Source organism: Hypanus sabinus, chromosome 9, assembly GCF_030144855.1.
Source record: "Hypanus sabinus isolate sHypSab1 chromosome 9, sHypSab1.hap1, whole genome shotgun sequence".
Lineage (NCBI taxonomy): Eukaryota > Metazoa > Chordata > Chondrichthyes > Myliobatiformes > Dasyatidae > Hypanus > Hypanus sabinus.
This window is the reverse complement of record NC_082714.1, coordinates 137332661-137348723: the sequence shown is the minus strand read 5'-3', so window position 1 is coordinate 137348723 and position 16063 is coordinate 137332661.

Below are 16063 nucleotides of genomic sequence, written 5' to 3'. Positions count from 1 at the left end.
TACTGCCCACCATTTTCTTTATCTCACTGCCCCCAAAAGTATGAAGTAAATAGGATATTTACACAATAGCAATCAGTTAGAATCATGATATTAGACTAACATCAGTGATCCAGGTTCAGCTCCACTGCTGTCCATAAGGAATTTGTGCATTCTTCCTGTAAATATCTGGAATTTCTCCAGGTGCCCTGGTTTTTTTTACACATTCCAGAGATAAGTAGGATAATTGGGCACATGCTCTTTGGGCCTGTTACCATGCAATGCCACAAAACAAAAAACAACAAATGGTTTCTATTTTTAAATGTAGAGTAGCTACATAATGCACACTACACCAAATCTGTCTCTGATGTGTGTTTTGGGCCTCCACATCATTTCTACTAGAGGTAAATGATAGAAGTAAAGAGAATACATCTTGTTTGTGAAGCACTCTTCCAGTCAAAACATTTAAGGGTCTGCATGCTGGTAAAGCTACTACTCACAGTCCCAGTGACATGGTTTTAATCCCCACATTTGGTGCCCTCTGCGTTGAATTTGAAAGTTCACCCTGAAATCTTGTAGACTCCCTCCAACTACTCTAGTTCCCTCCCACATTTGAGCGAAGTGCAGGTTTTTAGGTTAATTGTCACTGATGTGTAAGTAGTTGGTTGATTCTGAGAGGAGTTAAGGGAATGTGAGAATAAACTGGGATTATTGTCAACAGATCCTTGATGGTTGATGTGGACTCAGTAGGCCTAAGGCCTGTTTCCATGCTGTATGACTCTATGACTATAAGCTATGAGCCTACACTGGGCTTGAATAAATTAACTGTTTTAATATATGCTGAATATTCCTTTATTGTATCTCCTTCAGAAACTTAAAAGCAATTCAACCTCTAAAACTCTGGCTAGGGCACATCTGTAGTTTTGCATTCAATCTTGGTTGCTCCATTATACACAGGATGTTTAGGTTTTGGAGATGTTGCAGATGTTATGGGAATGTTGCCTGGATTAGAGGGCAAGTGATATAAGGAGAGGTTGAACAAAGTTGGATTGTTTTCTCTCGAGCAGCGGAGACCAAAGGAAGATCAGGTAGTAACCTGTAAGACTTTGACAGTCTTAGACAGAGTAAGGCATAGGCAAAGTAGACAGTCATTAGCTTTATCTGAGTCAAAGCACTACATACTAAAGGGCATCCAATTAAAGACATAGGGGATACGTTCAAAGTAGAAGTGTAGGGTAAGTTTTTTTAATAGAGAGTGGGTGCCTGGAATGTAGTGCCACAACTGGTAGCAAAAGCAAATATAATTGACGCATTCAACTGCCTCTTAGTAAGTGAATGAATGTGCAGAGAAGGAAGGGATATGGACATTTGTAGGAGGAAGGGATTAGTTTAGTTAATTTAAACTATTTAATTACTGATTTAATTAGTTCAACACAATATTGTGGGCCATAGAGCCTGTTTCTGTGCTGTGCTGTTCTATTTTCAGTAGGTTCAAGAGCTATATTTAAGGTCAGAGAGATGTATACAACATATATCCTGAAATCCTCTTTCTTCGCAAACCTCCACGAAAGAGGCGTGCCCCAAAGAATGAATGACAGTTAAAACATCAGAACCCCAAAGCCCCCCAGTTCTACCCTCCCACGCACAGGCAGCAACAAGGCAATGACCACCCACCCATCCCTGGTACCTAACCCGCTGCTCCCGATGTTCCCTGCTCTCCGGTGACGCTTCAGTCAGGGGCACCCACCTAGAATCAGCCCGTCTCCAGAGCCACAAATATCCGGAACCCTGAAGGCGTGCTCGCCTTCCAGGCCGTGTCCTTGAGATATCAAAAAGCGGCCCTGAGGGCGGGTCCCATTACCACAAAGAATCAGAATCAGAGTGTAACTCCAGGCCAGGGTTTTCAAAAGAACTTTGGCAAGGGAAAAAAAGAGATATCAAAGATAGAAGTGGAGCGGCTTCCGAATATGCAAGCAGAGGAGTCGCCATTTAGCATCATTCTATAGCATTATAACTACAAAGCTAATACATGAACCAAGATACAGAAAAAAATGTTGTTAAAGACTTAAGTTTGAGCACTATGTTGCAGCTGAGGCTTTTGATTCCCAGTGATCAAAGGCATAAGATAAAGAAACAGGAAAATAAAATCCTGAAGTATTACATTTTAAACCAAGTACTTGATGTTAATTCTGAAATAGCTAAGGATCTATGTTTCTGCATGTGTGTGTGTATGTGTATATGTATAAAGGGGACAAGCTAAGTCTAACTCGGCCTCACATGTGGCTTAGCTACTAAGCCTGGAGAAATCATTTCTACTCACAGGATAAGGGGCAAATGTGAGTTACTAGCACCTTAAAACCAGTCGCTTCAGACAAATGGGGCTCATCAACTGTGGATGACAGCTCATCCAGGAGAAGGAAAACTCTGCTGCCTCATGGAAGCCACCCATGAGGAAGGCTCTGGGAGTAAACACCGAGGGGAAAGCCTGGAACTGGAGTCTCTCAGGCAGGTCCATGTGGAGATCAATGCTGAGTGGCAACTCCTGCAACACTGCTGGTACCCAACAGCATCTGCTGTGCTGGAGACTGGGAGCTTGCTACATGGGGGACAGCTTGCTCTCCATATCGTACTGCCCAGGCTTATATAGGGTGCGACATCCATGTTTGACCCCTACCAATGGAGGCCTTACTCACCCACTCACTAAATTATGCATGAGGCTATAGTTAATGAAATAATCATAAGCAAATTCCTCTTAAAGTTTGGAATCAAAGATGAAGCAATTCAAATATGACTTGAGCGAGATTATGAATTTTTTTTTCCTGGCCATCCTGAGGTTGCTTTCCATCTTGTAACTTTTCTTTGATAGTTGGTCATCTGAATTCTTAGTGACTTGATCTGTTATGTCACCCACACAATGCTTGCCCATACAATAACTTTGGTATCTGGGACCAAATTACCCCTTCATTTTCATTGATTTCTTCATACAATCCATGAGAAGGTCATGGAGAAGCATCATAGTACTTTCACGCCATCTACATTTTGCATGCATTAGGATTGGCAGAAAGGTTTTGTAGATTATCTGTTTTCATTGCTGGTTGATGCCCTTCCACACATTGGCATCAAAGGCCATCCTTTGCAATTTATCAAACATCTGAGTGCATGAATTTTCAGAAGGCATTTGAAAAGTCTGTCAGAAAGATCTAAATGCTAATTCTTAAACTCAAGGAAAGTGAAGCAAATTATACACTTGGCTAAGAAATTAACTAGTGTCAGAAAATGGACAACTAGTTAAATTGATAGGATGTATCTAGTGGTGCCCAGCTGGTACCTGTGCTGGGACAGCAACTCTTTGGTGCATTTCTAAATGAGTCAAGGTGATGAGGTAATGAGTCATGATGTCCAGTTTGTCAAAGACCTAACAGTTGCATCATAAACAGTATGGACGCAAGTATTAACTTGGATAAATGCAAATTGATCAAATGAATAGACAAAACTGTGGCAAATGACTTGCAGTGTAGGTAAATACAGGGGCATTCAGTTTGGACCTAGGACTTTAGATCAGAGTATTTTAAAACTGATGAAAATATCAGGAGATAGTTGTGGATGTGCAGACGCATCCATCAGTTATTTAAATGTGATTGGGCTCAGCTGCAACAGAGTCCAAATAATGAACATATCATTCAATAATATTTCACTAATGAGTGCTTTTGCACATGGGTTGTTACCACAGATGAACTCCCAGAATCTAACACCACAGTTAACAGCAGTTGCTGTAAATTTTAAATATAAACAGGTGCTGAGCAAAAGTTTTAATTTTTAAGTGGTTGCAGGAATATTAAAACCCTGTAATAAAATGACTTCCAAATTGAACAGGCCAAGTTTTGCAATAAGCTTTGAAGAATGGCACTCACTGTGCATTACAACTTTTGAGAACTTTTGAACTTCAGATTTTGATTTTGAATGAACCTTTGCAATATGGTCCTCTCCAGGGATTAGCGGCATGGTAGAGCAGGCAAAATTACAAATACAGAAGTTCTTTAGCCAATCAGACTGAAGAATCCTTACTGAAATACACAGTAGGCATGGGTGAGGATGACAGTGGTTTTTGAACCCTGAAAGCTCATGAGTTTGTAAAATATAAAAATAATGTAGAAGATTGCAAAACTGGAGGCTTGGCTTTCATGGGCAACAAATCAGGATTCAGGGTAGTGGGTTAGACAGTTAAAATGTCAACAAGGATGCTGTCCTCAGAATTGGGCATCACAGTAGCACAGCGGTTGGCGTGATGCTATTACAGCTCAGGTCGTTCTGAGTTCAGAATTCAATTCCAGCATCATTCTGTAAAGAGTCTCTGTGTGCCCTCCCTGTGGTGCGTGGGGGTTTTCTCCAACTCCTCCAGTTCCCTCCCACATTCCAAATACATATCTGGCAGGTTAATTGGTCACTGTAAATTGTCTCGTGGTTAGGTTAGCGTTAGTTGTGTTTGTTGGGTGATGCTGGGGTGGTGTGGCTTGATGGGCCGGAAAAACCTACTCCAATTTGTATCACTAAATAAAACTAAATTAAATGAATAAAATTAACAAGCATTTGAAATTTAATTCTGACAGGCAGAATTTCCCAAACATCTGGAAAGTCAGCAACTAAAGGGAAGAGAGACTCACCAGATCCAGGAGCTACACAATGAACATTACCTCATTGTATGTTTTGTGCATTATTCACTTATTTAATAATTTATCATTAATTTTTAATGTTTTGCACTGTACAATGCTACAAAGCAACAAACTTGACACCATTGATGAAGGTAGAGCAGTGGATGCAGTGTATATGGATTTCAGTAAACATTTGAAAAGGTTCCCCATGCAAGGCTCATTCAGAAAGTAAGGAAGCATGGGATCCAAGGGGACTTTGCTTTGTGGGTCCAGAAATGGGTTGCCTACAGAAGGCAGAGAGTGGTTCATATTCTACATGGAGATTGGTGACCAGTGGTGTTCCACAGGGATCTGTTCTGGGACCCCTCCTCTTTGTGATTTTTATAAATAACCTGGGTGGGTTAGTAAGTTTGCTGATGACACAAAGATTGGGGGTGTTGTGGAGGGTTGTCAAAGGTTATAAGCGGGACATTGATAGAAAGCAGAACTGGGCTGAGAAGTGGCCAATGGATTTCAACCTAGATAAGTGTGAAGTGGTTCATTTTTGTAGGTCAAATTTGAAGACAGAATATAATATTAATGGTAAGATTCTTGGCAGTGTGGAGGATTGGCAAGTTCTTGGGGTCTGTGTCCATAGGGCACTCAAAACTGCAGCGCAGTTTGACAGTGTTGTTAAGAAGGCGTATGGTGTAATGGCCTTCATCAATCATGAGATTGAGTTCAAGAGCAATGAGGTAATGTTAAAGCTGCAGCATATAAGACCTTAGTTAGAACCCATTTGGAGTACTGTGTTCAGTTCTGGTCACCTTACTACAGGAAGGATGTGGATACTATAGAGCAAGTGCAGAGGAGATTTGCAAGGTTGTTGCCTGAATTGGAGAGTGTGCCCTAAGAGAACAAGTTGAATTAACTTGACCTTTTCTCCTTGGAGTGATGGAGGATGAGAGGTGACCTGATAGAAGTGTATAAAATGATGAGAGGCATTCATTGCGTGGATAATCAGAGGCTTTTACCCAAGGCTGAAATAGCTAACACAAGGGGGCTTAGTTTTAAGGTGCTTGAAAGTAGGTACAAGGGGGATGTCAGAGGTAAGTTTTTCACATAGAGAGTGGTGAATGTGTGGAATGCATTGCCAGTGATGGTGGTAGAGGGAGATACAATAGGGTCTTTTAAGAGACTCTTAGATAGGTACATGAAGCTTAGAAAAATAGAGGGCTATGTGGTAGGGAAACTCTAGTCAGTTTCTAGAGTAGGTTACATGGTGGACACAACAGTGTGGGCCGAAAGGCCTGTAATATATGTAGATTTCTATGTTCTATGTTTGATATGTCAGTGATGATAAACCTAACTTTGATTCTGATTCTAATCTTACTTATTTCCCTGTCCATTTCCATGATAAACTTACATGAGATCTGTTGATTTCCTTGGCCTTTAGGGACAAACTCCAACTCTCTAGTTACCCTTCTCTTACATTTAAAAACTCTTTCAGGTTATTTCTTTAACTAGCTGCCAGGAATAATACATGTACTCTTTTTTTTAGCCTCCTTAGTGCTCTTCTTAAATCTATTTAAGGGATGTGATTGGTCCCAGTTGCCTATGCCTGACATATGTACATATATCTTCTTTTTCTTGACAAAATCCTTCAATATCCCCTGTCAGCTAGGGTTCTCTAATCTGGATAGCCATGTTCTTCAATCTAACAGGAATGTGTCGGCCCAGCACGCTCCCCGTCTCACTGTTAAAAACTTCTCATTCACCAGACCTCGATTTATAGTCTCCGCTGATCAATCTTTGCACGTTCTTATCCTAATGCACTTCTTGACCTACTTTCTTTCTTGTGGCTAAAAAGTCCGCTGTTCACAATAATAACAGAAAAGTGATTTAGGCTGGAAAATAAAATGAAATCTAGACTTCATTACCACTGCTTTTAGTGTCAATCAGAGTGGAATATTAATATAATTTATAACTAGTAATTTAATATGACTTACATTCAAAATATAATTAAGAACAGCCTTCAAAGATCACATGATCTGCTTAATATAAGCTAGCTTACATCAGTTTTATAAATTAGTTTGAAATAAGAACTGGTTCATTATTATGAGGATACATGATCATTAGTAGCTTAAGACTGAAATCATATTTTTTACAAGTGCTTAACATGTTCGTGTAGCAATCTTGTTTTACAGATTTATTTATTTATTTTGAATAGATTAGCATTTAATAATTATAACAATGGTCGGTCATAAACTAATAGCCTAGACTTGTTCAAAAGCCATATTTTGCTCTGTAGTTCAGACTGCCAGATTTGTTGATGACTTTCAGTTTGTACTGCTGATAAATACACTTAGTGGTCACTTCAATAGGTATGCCTTGACTGCTATAGTCCATCCACTTTAAGGTTTGACATATTGTGCATTCATAGATGCTCTTCTGCACACCGCTGTTGTAACATGTGTTTATTAGGGTTATTGTCACCTTCCTGTCAGCCTAAGCTCACAGAACTTTGGTTTTCAGCATTTTCACTCACAGAACTGCTGCTCGTTAGATGTTTGTTTTTTTTTTGTGTATCTCTTTCTGCAAACTCTAAATACTATTGTGCATGAAAATCCAGGCAATCAGCAGTTTTGGAGATACTCAAACCATCTCATCTGGCAACACTATCATTCCACAGTCAAAGTCACTTAGATCACACTTCTTCCCCCTACTGATGTTTGGTCTGAACAAGAATTCAACCACCTAACCATGTCTGTGTTGAACATATATTTTACATTTTAAATTAATATTATTGTCATTTACTATGGAGACTATTAGAATCATGCTTACTGATGATCACCTCACACCCCATTAATATATTGCAAGTAGCTCTTTAATATCTTGCACGTAGCTCTGTCCAAACCTTCACACCCACAATATTCAAAAAACTGAAATAACTTGTTGAACTATGATACTACAACACAAAATTAGCACTGAAACATCTCAGCTTGTTTTCTTGACTGCTCACGGATCCTGAGGGTTGAAGGAAGGAAAATCCAATTAAGGATGTCTTGCAATGAAATCATATGTTTCCCCATCAACAGCAATCAGAAACAAATAATTGATCCCAAATAATTGATCTACCTCCAAGAATAGTACTTGTCTCAAGGTAGTATACTGAAGGAAAATTTGACTGATTTGTCTCTGAATTTCAACATTAGGATGCTGTATTAAAACTACTCATAGCTAACAAGAAGATAGCTAACACCGTAAGATAGAAGGTGGTACAAGAAAAGGAAATAATGTAATTAGCAAATTAAAATCATAAATTGGGGGAAGGATGATTTCATATTCATAAGACAAGATTTGGCAAAAGTAGACTATAAACAACTACTTGCAAGTATGTGTAAATTGGACAAGTGGGTATCATTTGAAGGAGAAATAGTGAGAATTCAGGGCCAAAATATTCTCATAAGGGTGATATGTACAAAGAACAAAATCAATAAACCCTGCACGTCATGCCTTTGTGAGGATTGACAGGTAAAGAGAACTGAATACAGGAAAGCCCTTCATGGGTGTAGGAACTGTAGGCAGGCATATAAAAATACAATTGCAGGGGTGTGAGGGATCGGTGCTTGAGGTGCAGTGTAATGAAATGTCACTGCTGACCAAAGTTAAGGAAAAATCCCAAAGTGTTTCAAATTGTACAATAGGGTAACCAGCGAAAGAATAGAAAAGGAAAAGAAAAGAAGCAGGGAAAGGTGCCTGAAGCCAGCAGGCCAAAGTGAGGCCTGTAATGAATGCTTCTATATACGCTAGATTCATGAAGGAGAAGGTCATTGGAATTGGAATATACAATGAGGATGGATTGTGACATTTCAGCACTTTTTCATTAAAACGTGTAAGGTACTATAGTGGGTAAAAAGATCAATACATCCCCAGGGCCTGATGAGATGTATCCCAAGCTGCTGTGGGGTCAAGGGTAGAGACATCTGGAGCCATGACAGAAACATTTAAACTTTCATTGGTCAGGTTCCCAAAGACTGGAGGACAACAAATGTTTGTTAAACAATGGCAGCAGGAAATAGTCAGGTAATTACAGGCTTGGAAGTCTAATGTCAGGGGTAAAGAAATTATTGGAAGGAATTCTGGCAGACTTCTTGGAAAGAAATTCTCTTCTTGGAAAGGCAGGGAATAATCAAAAATAGTTGGCATGTCTTTGTTAGGGGGAGATTCTGTGTGACCAATTCAAATGAACTTTTCAAACTGTCAAGTAAATGCTTGATGAAGGCTTGATGATATTGTATTCATGGACTTCAGTAAGGCTGTTAACAAGACTTCATGTGTAAAACTGGTCCAGAAGTTTATGAATTCCATGCAGCCACCACTCTCTGTGTGAAAAACTTAACTCTGATATCCCCCTTGTACCTACTTCTAAGCACCCTTGTGTTAGCATTTCAGCCCTGGGAAAAAGCTTCTGGCTGTCCATGATCAATGCTTCTCAAAATCTTATACCTCTGTCAGATCACCTCTCATCCTCCGTTGCTCCAAGAAGAAAAGGCCAAGTTCACTCAACCTATTCTCATAAAGCATGCACTCCAATGCAGGCAAGTCCCTTGTAAATCTCCTCTGCACTCTCTCTATAGTATCCACATCCTTCCTGCAGTGACCAGAACTGAACACAGTACTCCAAGAGGGGTCTAACTAAGGTCTTATATAGCTTTAACAAAGATAGTCTATGATGATATTAATCAGTTAGTAAGATGGGCAGAGAAATATATAGAAAATGGATCTTAATCCCAGTAAGTGTCAGATTGGGGTGGGGGGTTGCACTTTGGGATACGGATAGGATAGGTCATATACAATGAATAGTAGGACTCAGTATTTAGGAACAAAGGAGTTTTAGTGTACAAACCCAAGGACTCCTGAAATGACAATACAGCTATGCAAGGTAATGAAGAAGGCACATAGGATATGTGTCTTCAGTGTAAGAACAGGGATATTATGGCACAACTTTATTAAGCTGGTGTACCATGCATTTGTGGTCACTTGACAATGGGAGGGAAGTGGATGCACTGGAGAGGGTGATAGATAGATAGATAACTACTATATTGATCCCAAAGGTAAGTACATTGTCACAGTAGCATTACAAGTGCACAGATATACAAGTAAACAAATATTAGAAGAGAGGTAAGAAAGAATAAAAAAAAGTTACCTCAAACAGTCTAACTGAAGGGAATCGTCACTTCTCCAGCTAAAGGTGGCCTCATTATAGAACTTAATGGCCCAGGGTAAGCATGAATTCATATAGTGCTCTTTGGAGCAGTGCAGTTTGGTTCAGTGGAGATGTGCAATGATGTTGCTGAGGAAGAGCATTTCATCATGAAAAGAGATTGTATAGACTGATTTTCATTTCCCTGGGGTGGAAGAGACTTGCTTAAGGTATACAAAATTCCGAGGGACATCCAGTTGGTAGGATAGATAATAGGAAGTTTTAGAGTAGTGCAAGGCCCATGTATCTATCTTTTGTCTGCCTGTATGGTATTTTTGTTGTGTATTATTATGGTAACTTGTCACTTGGATTGAAGCATGTTAGAAGCAAATGAGTATACTCATGTATGCTTTCTTTGTTCTAATTAGTCAGTGGATTAGTCTTGTTGAGAGTTAGAGACAACCAGGGAATGATTTTATAGATCACTTATTTCATTAATTATGTTTAATTATGCTAATCTGGAATGCACTGCCTGAAGGGGTGGGGAGGCAGGCACTCTTACAACATCTAAAAAGTATTTATTGGATCATTTGAACCAACAAGGTATGGAAACCTCTGGAATGGTAAAGGAGCATAGATGGGTGGGCTATTATGGAAAGTCTTTCCTACTTTTACATTCCATCTGTTCTTGATATCCCTGAGTATCAATTATGATTTAGCTAGTTTTAATATTTTTATCATGACAATTAAGCCAAAGAAGTTAGTTAAAATCTCCTTTATTTCTCTATTTCCCATTATTAATTCTCATCCTCTGAGAAACTTCCTTTTTATTTATCTGTATAAACATGTACTATCTGCTTTTATATTAATCGCTAGTTTACTCTCGTAGTCTTGAAGCCATTATAAAAAATAATAATATTGAGGATGATTCATCAGCATCATCATAAAGATGATATTATCATTGCTCAGTTAATTGATTTGATTGTCTTGGAGGGAGGAGGAGGATGTAAATTCCCTTATAAACAAGACTTTGTTAGTATTTGATTTTCTTATTAATTAATACATGTCCAACTGAGATAACAGCATAGGAAGTATTCTTACAGAATACTTCAAATAAAATACTTATAAAGGTTTTCAATTATACAGTTAAAAAATCATAGAAACAGTTAAGATCCATCAGATCATGGCTGATCTGGCCATGGACTCATCTCTACCTGCCTGCCTTTTCCCCGTAACCCTTAATTCCCCTACTATACAAAAATCTATCCAACCTTGTCTTAAATATATTTATTGAAGTAATGTCCATGGCTTCATTGGGCAGAGAATTCCATAGATTCACCACTCTCTGGGAAAAGCAGTTCCTCCTCATCTCCGACCTAAATCTACTGCCCCGAAACTTGAGGTTATACACCCTAGCTCTAGTCTCACCTACCAGTAGAAACAACTTTCCTGCCTCTATTTTATCTATCCCTTTCATAATTTTATATGTTTCTATGAGATCTCTCAATCTTCTGAATTTGAGAGAGAACAGTCCCAGGTGACTCAATCTCTTCTCATAGTCTAACCCCATCATCTCTGCAATCAACCTATTGAACTTCCTCTGCACTGCTTCCAAAGTTAGTATAATCCTTCTTTAAGTGAGGAGACCAAAACTGCATGCTGTACTCCAGGACTTTCTTATGGAAGACCAGTGATCTTAACAAAAGTGTGGAGTTCAATGTTGCTGAACTGGTGAGAAATGGAGCTTATCAGCTGCCATTAAAAATGTGAATGTCTGTAACTGAAGTAGAGAACGGGTAAAAGTTGGACATTTCCTTCAGTTCCTTTCCTATAACTGAGGCAAGTAATTCAGTGGTGTTGACAGACACATGTATATCTAAAGCTGATTGTTATTCCCCAGTATTCATTGTTCTATGTAACTATTTTACAGATTAACAACAAATATTAGCCAGGAAAAGGTGGGACTGAATTATATTTTTTTCCTTCAGAAGAAGTGTATCCAGTCCTATTTATGATCAGGTAAATCTCACTACAGGACCACAGAACCATAGAACACTACAGCACAGAAACAGTCCCACTGACCTGCACCTGGACCATATCCCTCCATACACCTCTCATCCATGTACCTGTCCAAGTTTTTCTTAAATGTTAAATGTGAGCCCGCATTTACCACTTCATCTGGCAGCTCATTCCATACTCCCACTACTCTCTGTGTGAAGAAGCTCCCCCTAATGTTCCCTTTAAACTTTTCCCTTTTCACCCCTAACCCATGTCCTCTGGTTCTTTTCTCCCCTAGCCTCAGTTTAAAAAGCCTGTTTGCATTCAATCTATTTATATCCATCATAATTTTATACACATCTATCAAGTCTCCCCCCATTCTTCTACTCTCCTGGGAATAAAGTCCTAAACTATTCAACCTTTCTCTGTAACTCAGTTTCTCAAGTCCCGGCAACATCCTTGTAAACCTTCTCTGCACTCTTTCAACCTTATTAATATCCTTCCTGTAATTAGGTGACCAAAACTGCACACAATGGAGTATGAGAAGTGAATATAAACTCACCTTACCTTACCTTCTTCACCTATATGTCATGAATCATTCCTTTGTTGCTTCTAATTGCATGTTTTTTTTTGTATAGCAGTGAACAAAATTGTGCGTGTGACACATAAGTTCTCATACACCGACAAGTAGATTGTTTGGCTCTTTTTTAATGAAAAGAGAAGACAGTGTGTCGGAGGATGCCTCACTGATAAGGAAAATAATAGCTCTTCTCAGAACATAGTGCTGATTCTGATGGTATTGGTCAAGTTGATAGTTATTTAGTTGCATTGAGCTGGACAATAGATACATTTTGACATTAACTAGTTCATCGAAGTACAAAAAAGTTCAAAGTAGATTTATTGTAAAAGTACATATATGTCACCATATACAACCTTGAGTTTCATTTTCTTACAGGCATAGTCCACCTACCTTATTTCATAGAAAATTTAGGTTCATTCAAAATGTAAAAGGTAGAACAGAATGATCTAGGAATGATGATGCATAGTTCCCTGAAGGTGGAATCTCATGTGGATAGGATGGTGAAGAAAGCTTTTGGTATGCTGGCCTTTATAAATCAGAGCATTAAGTATAGGAGTAGGGATGCAATGTTAAAATTGTACAAGGCATTGGTGGAGGCCTTGGTTTAACATTGCATGTGGTCCAGGGAGAATTGCAAGTTTAAATTCAGAACTGGCTTGCCCGTAGAACGTAGGGAGTAGTGGTGGAAACTTATTATTCTGGATGGAGATCTGTTACCAGTGATTTTCTGCAAGGATTGTTTCTGGAACTTCAGTGATTTGGATGAAAATGTAGATTGGTGGATTATCAGATTTGTAGATAACCCCAATATTGGTGCAGTTGTGGACAATGTAAAGGAATAACGTAAAATACAGCAAGATATGGATCCTTTACAGATGCAGACAGAGAAGTGGCAGATGGAGTTCAATCATAGCAAATGTGAGGTGTTGCAATTTGAGAGGTCAAATGAAAAGAGAAAGTACTCATTTAATGGTAGTCATCTTAATGAAATTGAGGTACAGTGAGATCTTAGGACCTAGGTCTAAAGTTCACTATAAGTGGACACACAACTGGATAAGGTGGTAAAGAAGATATGTAGCATGCAGACAAGCAGTGAGACAACACTGGTAGGAGTGTTGAGTATAAGAGTAAGGAAATCATGTTGAGGCTATATACAACTTTAATCGACTACATTTGAAACATCAGGTGCAGTTTTGGTCTTTCTGTTAAAGAAAGGATGTGGACACTGTCAAGAGGGTGCAGAAGAGGTTTTCCAGGACGCTGTCTGGATTACAAGCTATGAGCAATAAGGAAAGATCAGACAAACTTGAGTTGTTCTCCCTGAAGCAAGGGAGGTTGAGGAGAGACCTGACAAATGATTCAAATACTTATGAAAGGAACAGATAGGACAGACAGAATGGAGGATATGAATGATACATGAGGACATTTAGTACTAATTTGCTTCAAGTTTGACCCAGCATTATGAGACAAATGGCCTGTACAGTTCTACGTTTAATGATGTGTGGGCTCTTAAATTCAGCCACTCGCATTTTTTAAAATCTTTTTTGGAGATACAGCATGTAACAGAATCATTGGGCCCAATGAACCATTATACTACCGTGTCACGTCATGTTGGTTGAGATGTTGTACAAAGAATATAGGCTTGAATAGGCTGTACAGCATCTTGAATGTCCTTTCAATAATATCATTGCTTATTTGATCTTGGATGAGTGACCCTTCCCTGGTTCTTCCGCATTTCTCATGACTCTTCTGTTTACCAATTCTGACCATCTCATCCATGAATATGTTCAATAACTAAACCTCACCAGACCTCTGAGGTGAAGAATTAGAATTTTCACACCCCTCTGAAAGGAGAAATGCCTGCTCTTTGCTCTTCATTTTAAGTATGTCAGTTTTCCCCCCTAGATTTTCCCACAAGGAGCAACATTCTCAATGTTCTCTTAGGTTTCCTTCAAGTGTTTCTGCCCAAAATATCGGCTCCTTATTCCCTTCCATAGATTCTGTCTTCCCTGCTGAGTTCCTTCAACATTTTGTGTATGACTCTCAATTTCCAGCAGCTGCAGAACCTCTTTTGTTTGTGCATTAACTGACAATTACCTTTATTGTTTCACTTAACACCAAACATGCAATTTATACAATCTGGTTAAAAACAAGCACACAATTCATCCAAGACTAAATGTATGTGTGGCCACCCATCAGGTTTCTCTGGCAATCCTTAAATACTCATAGAATAGGAAAGGTAATACCTAGAAGTAGGCGTCTATGATGGCCAGACTTTCCTCTTGATCATCGCATCATCTGACATGGGGTCACCTTCTTCTGTGATGGTTGGTCTCCAGAGTATTTGCTGTATCTACTCCTTTAACCTTCATTTTATCCTGTTTCTTATCATATTGAGCTGTTGGGCTTCAATTAACTTAGGACCAGCCAATGTCAGGCTCCCAGTGGCTCTGGTCCAAGGTTAAGAGCGGTATTATTATTTTTCTCTTCTACCACAGTTGTTCCTCATGTCACATTCTTTGTTCTCCTGCAGTCAGATCAGTTCAAGCCCAACAGTTCATTCAGGTCAGCAAAACACTGGATTTAGGTTACTTTGGATTGCAGGCTGGACTTCTTTTTTATAATCCTTCCATTTCTATCTACCAAATAAAAGTTCATGAACCACTTCTTTTTTGGGAACTATCTTTGGTTTAGCAGATTATTGGTAGGGTCTTCAGCACATCCACTTTCTGTTCAAGCCTTCCCTGAGCAAAGATTATTTCATAACACAGTTTACAAAATGGTGGCCGCAAGAGCAGTCTCTCGGGATGACAGCTTTTATTCCTTTGACTACATGGCAAGAGCACAGACATCTAGTTTGTCTCCTTCCACTCTCATTGATTCCTTCCCATTTGCCATTTTGCAGACTTTAGTTCCTTTGTGGTCAACAAAATAAAACCAATTTACAGCCACCTGAGAGCAGAGGACCAACAGAAAGTGTGGGACTTAAAGACAGGATGGTGAATGGAGTGAGAGCAGGGGTCTTAGGAACTTGTTCTGCCCAAGTGGAAAATCAAGATTCAGCTAAGTTACAGGTGATTGAAAATGCCAGAGCAGTGTGATCAGGGAATATCCTTGTTAGGTTAAATTCAAAATATTTACATCAGCTTTCTCTATTATATTCATTCCCATCAGATGTTTTGACATTCATATGAACAAGTCTATCAAAGTAGAGCTTAATGAGTTCATACCCTTATAATTCAGCTGAGGGACAAATAATTTCTGCATTTTGTTAAAATACGGTAATCTTCACTCTTGATAGAGTAATAAAATCATTCAGACATGGAAACAGGCCCTTCAGACATCATGTCCATATTGATCATTATCTTGATCTATACTAATTCAATTTAACTATATAACAATCACAGCACGGAAACACGGCCCTCCTAGTCCGTGCCGAGCTCTTAATCTCACCTAGTCCCACCTACCCGCACTCAGCCCATAACCCTCCACTCCTTTCCTGTCCATATACCTATCCAATTTTACCTTAAATGACACAACTGAACTGGCCTCTACTACTTCTACAGGAAGCTCATTCCACACAGCTATCACTCTCTGAGTAAAGAAATACCCCCTCGTGTTTCCCTTAAACTTCTGCCCCCTAACTCTCAAATCATGTCCTCTCGTTTGAATCTC